This window comes from Neophocaena asiaeorientalis, unplaced genomic scaffold (assembly GCF_003031525.2).
Source record: "Neophocaena asiaeorientalis asiaeorientalis breed wild unplaced genomic scaffold, Neophocaena_asiaeorientalis_V1.1 scaffold605, whole genome shotgun sequence".
NCBI classification, from domain to species: Eukaryota; Metazoa; Chordata; class Mammalia; order Artiodactyla; family Phocoenidae; genus Neophocaena; species Neophocaena asiaeorientalis.
In genome coordinates, this window is record NW_020172214.1 from 871,187 (window position 1) to 881,928 (window position 10,742).

Consider the following 10,742-nt stretch of genomic DNA (forward strand, 5'->3'; position numbering starts at 1 on the left):
AATAGGGTGTTACAAATGTAAGATATTTTATGTAAGTCTCATGGTAGCCACCAAGGAAAAACCTGTAGTAGATACACAAAAGATTATGGTAAAGGAGTCAAAGCATATCACTACAAAAGGTGATCAAATGACAAAGGAACATAGCAAGAGAAGAAGCAAGGAACAGAGATCCAATGATATGCTGCCTATAAAGGACTCACTTTTGTTTTAAGAACATGCATAAACTGAGAATGAAGGAATGGAAAAAGTTATTTCAAGCAAAAGAAAGTGGGGACAGCTGTAGTTATATCAGACAAGATAGACTCTAAGTTAAAAAAGGACAAAGAAGGTCCTTATATAATTAAAAAAAAAAGATCAGGAAGATATAAAAATTTTAAATATTTATGCACCCAACATGTATTATGTACCTAAATAGATAAAGCAAAGACTAACTGAACTCAAAGAAAAAATAAACATCAAAACATTAACAGTTGGGGACTTTAATACTGTGCTCTTAACAATGACTAGGTCATCCAGATAGAAAATCAATCAGGAAACAGAGGATGTGAACAACACTATAGATCAAATGGTCCTACCAGACACATATAGAACATTCCTTCCAACAGCTGCATATTAGACATTTTTCTCTAGTGTACACAGAACATTTTCTAGGATAGGTCATAGGTTAGGGCGCAAAAAAGTCTCAACAAATTCAAGAGAGTAGAAGTTATATCAAGTATCTTCACATACGGCAATGAAATGAAACAAGAAATCCATAACAGTAAGAAAGCTAGAACACATTCATCAAAAGGAACCAATATCTTAACTTCTAACACTATAGTTTAGTATTGTCCTCTTTTAACTTTATATAAATGGAATAAGTTTTTCTCCTTTGTTTCTATTTTTCACTCAATCTTATGCTTATGTGTTTTACTTCACGTAGCAGTAGTTTGTACATTTTCATTGCTATCTAGTATTGCATTATAAGAATAAATCACAACTTATCCTTTTTGCTGGTGATGAGCATTTTTGTTGTTTATAATATAGGCCTATTGCAGATAGTACTAACATAAACATTCTTCTACGTGCCTTTAGTGCAGCGGTTCCCAACCTTTATGGCACCAGGGACCGGTTTCATGGTAGACAATTTTTCCACAGACGGGGGTGGGGGATGGTTCAGGCGATAATGCGAGCGATGGGGAGTGGCAGATGAAGCTTTGCTCACTCACCTGCCACTCACCTCCTGCTGTGCAGCCCAGTTCCTAACAGGCCATGGACCACTACCGGTTAGGGATTAGGGACCCCTGCTTTACTGTATCTGTGATAGCATTTCTACTGGGGACATATCTAAGGGTGGAATTGCTCCATCATAGTGTCTGCTTATATTCACTTGTCATAGACACTGCCAAATAGTAGGTTACACCAGGCTATACATGTCTATCAATGTTTGAGAATTGCAGTTGCTCCAGCTTTTACTCTATACTGTGTCAGTCTTTTTGACTTTAGCCATTCTTGTTTGTGTGTAATGCTATTCATAGTGGTTTTACTTTGTGTTGCTGTAAATGAATAAAGTTGAGCATTCTTTTTTATCTATTGGCCATTTCAGTCCTATTTTGCAAAGTGTAAAGTGTTCCAACTTCTTGACCCTTTTTCTCTATAGGGCTTCTTTTTAATATTAATTCATAGAAATTCTTCATATATTCTAGATATGAATCCTTTCCAAATTATCTATCTACCTACCTACCTACCTACCTATCCATCTATCATCTGTATATCCACCTACACACACATACACACACACACACACACACACACACCCCATGTAGAGATCTCCTCAGTAGTGGTGTCTTCTGATAAAAATAAGTTATCAATTTTATTATAAATACATTTAACAATCTTGATTTTTATGATTAGTCCTTTATATGTCCTGTTTGAGAAATCTTTCTTATCCTAAGATAATGAAGATATTCTCCTTCTGTTATATCTAGAAGCTTTTTGTTATCATCTAAAAGCTTTATTGTATAATCAGCAACATTTAGATCTACAGTCTACCTAGAATTGATTTTTACGAGTGTTGTGGATTAAGTATCAATGTATTTTTCCAAAAAATATAAATTTACCCAGAATCATTTTTTTTCAGAATCATTTATTTAATAGAACTGTTTTCCCTACTTCTTTGCAGTGTCACTTTTATCAAAAATCAAGTCTCTATATATCCATGTAGGATTCCATTCCATTAGTCTATTTATCTCTACAAATTGTATATCGTTGTAACTTCATAATGTCTTACTATCTAATACTGTATTTCCCCAGCTTTGTTCTTTATCAGTATTATCTTGGCTATACTTGGTCCTTTACATTTCCATACAAATTTTATAATTTTGTTTATAAATATCCTCCACACCTCACCCTCCACCCCCCAAAAAAAAACCTGCTGGAATTTTGATTCAGATTACCTTGAATCTATAGATCAATTTCAGGAAAATTAACAACGTTACATTATTGACTCCTCCAGTTTATGAGTGTGGCACTTCCTTTATTAATTTAAGTCTTCCATAATTCCTCTTACATGCATGGAGAAATCTTACATATCTTCCTTAGATTTATTTCTAACTATTAGGTGGTTTTTAAATAGTATATTTAAAATACTATTTTCTAATTGTTTGTTCCAGATATATAGAAATTAATTTATTTATGTAGGCTGAACTAGTGTCCACCAAACTTACTAAATTCATTTACTAATTGTAATAATCTGTATTTTAGATATAATTTCAGATTTTCTATGTAAACAATCAAACTGTCCTTGAATAATGATAATTTACTCCTTCTATTTCCTTATTGAATTGGTTAGAACATTCAGTAAAATACTGAAGAAAAGTGGTAAGAGAAGATATCCTTTGCTTGTGGAAGAAACCTTTCAACATTTCATTGTTGTGTATGATCTTTACTATAAAACTCTTGCACAGATTAAGGAAGTTCTCTTTCTTAGCTAGTTCGCTATGGACTTTTTATCAGAATGATGTTGAGTTTGTCATATTTTCCTCCATTATTCTGATAATGTGGTAAACTGGTTGATTTTAGAATATTAAACTTCGTATTTTCTTTATCCATTCATCTATTGATGGACATTAATGGATGTTGTTTTCACATTGTGGCTTTTGTAAATAATACTATAATGAACATGGGGGTACATATCTCTCTCTGACAACCTGATTTTAATTATTTTGGATAAATACCCAGAAGTGGGATTGCTGGATCATATGGTAATGTATTTTAATTATTTTAGGAAACTCCGAGCTATTTTCAATGGTAGTTGCACCATATTGCCATATATGACAACATGGATGAACTTTGAAAACATTATGCTAAGTGAAATAAACCAATCACAGAAGGACAAATGCTGCATGATTCCATTTATATGAAGTGTCTAAAACAGTCAAATTCATAGAAGTGGAAAGAAAGATGGTTAATTGCCAGGGGCTGAGGAAAGGGAAAAATGGGGAGTTACTGCTCAAGAGGTACAAAGATTCAGTTATGAAAGAATAAGTTCTTGAGCCTCATGTGCTGCTTTTGATCCAACTTCTTAGCCTTGCATCTTTGACTTTCAGTGAATTTGTCACATACATCAAGGGAAAGTCTTACCTCAGTATATATTTTTTTTCTCCCCAGGATCTTGGCCACTTGAGTCCCAGCTGCCTAGATAGCATTCTGATAGCTTAAATAGATTTTTTTAAAGTTTATCCAGCCCTTCTAGTTGTCTTCAGAGGAAGGTTTGTCTAATCTATCATAGCTAGAAATGGAAGTAGCTGTTCAGTTTCTAATATGTGATTTACAGTTTCAGTCTATTTGGATTAATTACTGGGCATGTCGCAACTAAATTTTTCAGGCTTTCAGGATTCTTACATAATGACTATTTCTAAAACTTAATCTCACACCCTGAACAATTTTTGATTATTTACTGGTCTTCTACAGCTTGTAAGTGTTCATTTGTAAACCATATCTGATAGATGTGAGAAGTTAACAATAGACTTGGTTTCAGTGGGTGTCATGGGGATAATTTGTCAAGGAAGAACAAGTTGCCTCAAAGTGAAATGTGAAGAGAGTTCATTCTGTGTTTATGTACATATTTCAAGGTCTCTTGAGCATCTTCTAATAGCTCTTTATCTTGTCAGTAGAGAGACTCGTAATAACTTGGCCAGTGTATTCTAACACTACAAAGATGGGCATTTATCAGAAGATGAATGCAACGGTTTAAGACAATTCTTTGTTTATAGTCTCAGAAAGGAAAAAAAAGAAAATAATTTGAAGGGGTGTATGCGTGTGTGTGTGTGTGTGTGTGTGTGTGTGTGTGTAACAGAAATTAAAATAACTCTTCTCTCTGCAGTTTCATGGACAAAGTCAAATAAGTTTGGACACGGATTTGGATCAAAGACCACACTGATAGGTTGCACTGGTTTAGTTTTGGTTTCTAGATTTAGGTAGACTGAGTTCGAATCCTGTTTAACTCAGGGTTATTTCCTACTTTTCAAGCTGAAGATTCCTAAAGTGAAATGTGAAAATCTTAAAAAAATATATACAGATAGATAGATAGATGTGGATATAAATATATATACACATATATATTAGCAGAGAGTAAGCGTGTGTATGTGTGTGTGTATGTGTGTGTGTGTGTGTGTGTGTATATGTATACACACAGTGCCTAGAACAATGCCTGGCAGACAGCAAACCCTAAATACATGATCACTGTTGTCACTCTAAGTTTTCATTTGCCCGACTCTAATGTGGGTAGAGAATGCCAGTTTTTCTTCTCCTTATTGCTCATATGCAGTACTCTGTAGGGAAATTGGCATGTACAGTGTCAGCCACTAGATTTGGCTAAATGAAAGGACAGTATCAAATACTGGAGGACATTGAGGAAAGTATAAGAAAAACATAATAGATCTGAAATTATGAACTCCCTGGTGACCTGTTATAAGGGGTAAGGGAAGAAAACAGATTGGACACTGGGAGTTATATTCACTAACATCATCATAAAGTCTGCCTTACTGCTTGGAATTTAATAGACTAAATAAATTATTGATTGATTATAATAAATAATTATTGACTATTTGGCTGAACATTGTTCTCAGTTTAACAGCATAAAAGAAGAAATTAGTGCAATTCAGCGGGAAGGAATTTGCAGACTGAAAACTAGAAGGTTATCCTAAGTAAGACAACTTCCAGAGAAGACATAAAAAAGGTTATGTAAAGCGGTGGATACAATAGCTTACTCATAACATGCTTTCTCTATTTAACTGAATCATTTTGCTCACTACATTGTACATTTTACACAATTGCTACAATTTCTGCATTTCTCCAAATGTCTATAATACGACAAGAGAAACAATAGATTGTGTAATTCTCAAAATAATCTATTTACGGGCTTCCCTGGTGGCGCAGTGGTTGAGAATCTGCCTGCCAACGCAGGGGACACGGGTTCGAGCCCTGGTCTGGGAAGATCCCACATGCCGCGGAGCAACTGGGCCCGTGAGCCACAACTACTGAGCCTGCGCGCCTGGAGCTTGTGCTCCGCAACAAGAGAGGCCGCGATAGTGAGAGGCCCGCGCACCGCGATGAAGAGTAGACCCCGCTTGCCACAACTAGAGAAAGCCCTCGCACAGAAACGAAGACCCAACACAGCCAAAAATAAATAAATTTATTAAAAAAAAATAATCTATTTACAATGATTTTTCTCAGCTTCTTTCTCTGCGAAGGATGTGTTTGGTAAGGAAGCATCCCTGGAGGGACAAGACTTTAAACCAGAGGGGGAAATGACTACCTCAATTTAAAGCCTAAATTGAGACAGAATGGACGTTCCAAGTATTCTAATATGTGTAATACTCTCCGTTATTTTCTGTGATCCCAAAGTCTTTGGAAGTTTGTCTGCTCTGACCAAACCCTGAATTAGGTCAGACCCCCTAAGATTATATCATTTCTCTTCTAACATTAACATGCTTTGGCCTTCCAAGTGAGGAAATGTAGAAAAGAGGTGGCAAGTGAATAATAACTTTCTATTGCTGTGTAACAAATTACCACGAATTTAGCAACTTAAAACAATATTCGTTTCTGGAGGTCAGGAGTCCATGTATATAGCATAATTGGGTTCTCCACTCAGGGTTAAACAGGCTGAAATCAAGGTGTATTCCTTTCTGGAGGCTTTGTGAAAGAATCTGCTTCCAAGCTCATTCAAGTTTTGGTGGAATTCAGTTCCTTTTAGATGTAGGCCTGAGTCCCCATTTCCTTGCTGGTATCACCCAAGGGCACACTCAGCTCCTCCACTCCACCTGCACTCCTTACTGTACAGCCCCCTCCATCTTCAAAGCCAGCAGTGGATAGTCTCCTCCAGCCGTCTCATGCCAAATCCTTCTCACATTTGAATCTCTTCTGTCAGGAAGAGGTGGTCACTTTTCAGGGACTCACCTGATTAGGTCAGACCAATTACGAATTATCTCCCTATTTCAAGGTCAATTTCCTTGGGATCTTAATTATAGTTTCAAAATCCCTTCCCAGCAGTCCTGATCTAGATTAGTGTTTGATTTAAAAAGTAGGTAAGGTGAGAATATACCAGAGCATGAGAATCTTGCCCACGTACTCCCAGCCCGACATGCTGCCCCCTGTCCTCCAACACACGCCTCTTAAATAAGATCCCCTTAACAAACATTTCTCACTGCTGTCATCACTGTATGTCATTATTTTGGAGGCTCCATGAAGTATGGAAAGTACTGGAGTGTTAGAGCTGGAAAGATCTGGGTTGAAATCCCCTCTATGCTAGCTGTGGGATTTTGAGTAGGTTATTTAATTCCTCAGAGCCTCAGTTTCCTCAATGGTAGAAACTAGGGCTAATAATAATCATCTCTAAGGCCTGTAGAGAATCAGGAAAGCAATATAATGGAAATCACCTGACTTACACAAGACGGCAAACTTTAGATTCCTGACTTTTCTTCCTTCTTTTCAATGTTCTGATATAGCTCCTCCAATTCACACCTACTTATCCTCAGACATGGGAAAAATTAAGATTTACAAGCCCTGGAGATAAAGTGATTTTCAGTAAATAACCTAACAATTTTCTCAAAAATTCTACATTGTATTTCATTTTGGAATTAATTCATTAGTGTTGACTGGTGTACATTCATAAGAACTTTTATTGAAAAGCTCAATATTCTTCTTTGTTTTCACTATTTTTTTAGAGATTCTAAGACCTTCTACTCCCCCAAGGGAGGAAAAAAAAGGAATATTATATGAAGACAGCCAAGCAGTCAGTAGACAGACTCCCACTATTAGGAAAAAAAAATCCCAAAATACCTGTTAGAATGCTGCTGGTAAGAGATTTGGCAGGGTGATGATTATGATTACGTGTGAGTAGAACAGCAGTGTCAATAATAATTGTGTGGGTTGTGAACATATTTTGAAAAAAAAATGCTGGGATGCAGCCTAATGAATGTATTCAGTAACCTTAATAGCATCAGGTAGAGACGGGAGAGGACCATTTTGGAGGGGGGAATGAATTCAGCCTTTCAGAGTCATTTTATAAGGCACATCAAACAGTGCTGCTTTCTCAATTAAAAATGAATAGATGCAGTCGGGACTTCCCTGGTGGCGCAGTGGTTAAGAATCCGCTTGCCAATGCAGGGGACACGGGTTCGAGCCCTGGTCCGGGAAGATCCCACAGGCCACGGAGCAACTAAGCCTGTGCGCCACAACTACTGAGCCCACGTGCCGCAACAAGAGAAGCCACCGCAGTGAGTAGCCCGCGCATGGCAAAGAAGAGTAGCCCCTGCTTGCCGCAATGAGAGAAAGCCTGTGAGCAGCAACAAAAACCCAACACAGCCCAAAAATAAATTAAAAAAAAAGAATATATGCAGCTATCGGAAAAGAATTCTCTAAGATTTGAAATTTGCCTTTTAAAGTCTAATTTTCTAATAAGTTATATTAAATATTTAAGTCCTTAGTATGTTCAAGGCATTATAATAAACATAAGGATGAGATGTCCAAAACAAAATTTACAGACAATTTAGGGAAAACAAATAAATGTACTTAACTTTAATATGATGACAAATGCAAAACTAAAAGCATCAAAATGTTACCTCTATGAGAGCAGAAATCTTGTCTTCTTGTTCACCACTCTACTCCCACATAACTATCAAGTTATTAGTTACCCAATACTTGTTCAGTGAATAAGAAATAAATGTCACGTATTTGAGGAATGAGAATCAAGTGCAGCATCTCCAGTACACAACATATGTGTGATAGTCTTAGCAGTACCAATACCATCACACTAAGTGGGACTAAAGATTTCAGTGATCAAGAATAATTGTATGTGCCTGGCATACCCACGTCCCCCGCCCGTACCTCCCCAATGCATAAACTCACACCTCCTGACACAAATTTAACGACTGCTAACTGCTAGGAATAGTCATTCTGATGTCTACATTTTTGGTCTGGTATTGCTCCTTTTGAAGCAGACTGAGATGATTTATTTATGTTGTTTGCCCCCAGCAGACGCCTCCCCAAGAACTCTGCAGAGTTATGCTAAGTAATCATGTTGCCATTTGAGAATTCAGCTAATGAAACCCATACCCACTGTATGTGATTAGCATTCCATGTAAATAAATCAAGGGACTGTAAATGTAAGAACTAAGAGTGTGGAAACACCCAGGATACTAACTGAAGGGATGGGGGAAATAATCTCAGGAAGGCAGGACAGGATTGTGATTTTCACAAGTGATGATTCAGTGACTGGGAACCTAATGAATTGTACTATTAAGGGGAAGACTGAATAAAAAGAAAAGAGGATGTTCAGTCTGGAGAATAAATGAGGAAACTTCCAGGGGGCTGGAAGTCAGCAATGCGCATTCAGGCAGGTCATACCTAATGGACTGCTGAGGACATGTGCTGGGACCTACCACAATGCCTGTGCAGTTTGCCTGCACAGAATATGCATTCAAAATGCTTACTGTATTAATGCATTAGAATGAAAAGAACATGGAGACTGTTACAGAGGATCACCCGATGCAACTTTCTGTGCAACATAAATGTTTTCATTTTCCATAGCAATAACTTAAAACGAGGACAGGAAGGAAAGAGTATATTGTCTGCATTGTACAGATTTAGATTTTGATAACAGAGACAAATTTTTAAATTACTGAGCATCTCTATGCTAACATTTGATAATTACTAAACTTTTTCTTCAGAATTTTCCAAGAATTTTTTATGCCCGTTACCATGTATCTTTAGGGGCTTTTACGTTCCAGAAATATATTCTGACATTAAATCTACCGATTGTAAACCCTACAGTAATCATATTATAACCATAACCATCGGTCTGCTTCAAATATCTATGTTAATACAAAAATAATAAAAATAATAATTCTAAAGTTAAAATGTTTATAAGGATATAATTGTATAGAGAGCATCAGATCTTTAGAGCTCTATAATTTTCATTATTTCTGTCTTTTTTTTTTTTGAGTGCCAACAGCTATTGTTCAGCATACAAAACCCTAAACATAATAGAATAGGGCGGGTTAATATGGTACTGGACCACGTAAGAAAATTGTTCACTTGTATTTTTTTTTAACACTCAAATTAATTTTTTATGTAGAGAACAGACAGAAATCCAGGAGAAACAAAGTGCTAGAGAGCATATAAAGGGAAATCTGATCATTGTAGATCCCTACTTGTATTCATTTTCTTCCTTTTTCACCCCAAACCTATTTTCCTGTATTTTACAACCTAGGACATGGAGCTACAATGTCACTTACAATATCACTTACAATATCACTAATGTCTCCCATAAACCAAAAACATCCTCCTTTACCCACTATTCTCCATGTATCTAGTCCTAGGGACTCTGAGAATTCCTTACAAATAGGCTCTTCATTCCCACTCCTTTAATACAAACATCCATTAGATCCCTTAACCACTGTAACAACTTTTCTAACTTGATCCTCTAACACTCATCCACAACCTTTCTTATCTGTCACTTGCACTGCTACCACAGTTTATCCAGTTCTCATCGTCTCTTCGTAGCACTTCCCACTTTAAAAGCCACCACTGGCTCCCCTTCACCTGAATGATAAAACTCAAAACGTTTGGAATGGTCCAGAAGACCATTCATAATTGGTCTTCCTCAGCTTACTTTTCGTTAGTCACTATATGGTGCATTCCATATAGCTGCAATGCTTAATATTTACTATTCCCTGATTCACAAATACCTACTTGTTGGGCTTCTCTGGTGGCGCAGTGGTTGAGAATCCACCTGCCAATGCAGGGGACACGGGTTCGAGCCCTGGTCTGGGAAGATCCCACATGCCGCGGAGCAACTAGGCCCGTGTGCCACAACTACTGAGCCTGCGCGTCTGGAGCCTGTGCTCCGCAACAAGAGAGGCCGCGATAGTGAGAGGCCCGCGCACGGTGATGAAGAGTGGCCCCCACTTGCCGCAACTAGAGAAAGCCCTCGCACAGAAACGAAGACCCAACACAGCCAAAAATAAATAAATTAATAAACAAATACCTACTTGTTGTCTAAAAAATAACATTTCAAAATACTGTTATCACTCCATTACCCATATTTTCCAAACTCAATTCAAATCTTACCTTTCTACGAAGAGCTGGTCAATTATTTACTGATCTTCTCTCTCGTTGCGTTCATTTCATACCTATAAAAATATTCGTTCGTATGTGGTCATTTATTTACATGTCTCTCCTCCTCTCCCATTTATCTATAT

General features: G+C 37.1%; 1 protein-coding gene and 1 long non-coding RNA gene across 2 annotated transcripts in view; one reads left to right on the plus strand and one right to left on the minus strand.

Moving 5' to 3' along the window:
• The window catches only part of GRM5 (glutamate metabotropic receptor 5), a 510,413-nt gene that overhangs the window by 352,899 nt on the left and 146,772 nt on the right, over positions 1–10,742 (plus strand).
• LOC112410938 (uncharacterized) overlaps positions 10,629–10,742 on the minus strand; it is a 139,185-nt gene continuing 139,071 nt past the window's right edge. Inside the window, exon 3 of the long non-coding RNA XR_003005536.1 lies at positions 10,629–10,673. This is a non-coding gene — a long non-coding RNA (uncharacterized LOC112410938). The remainder of the gene's footprint in view (positions 10,674–10,742) is intronic.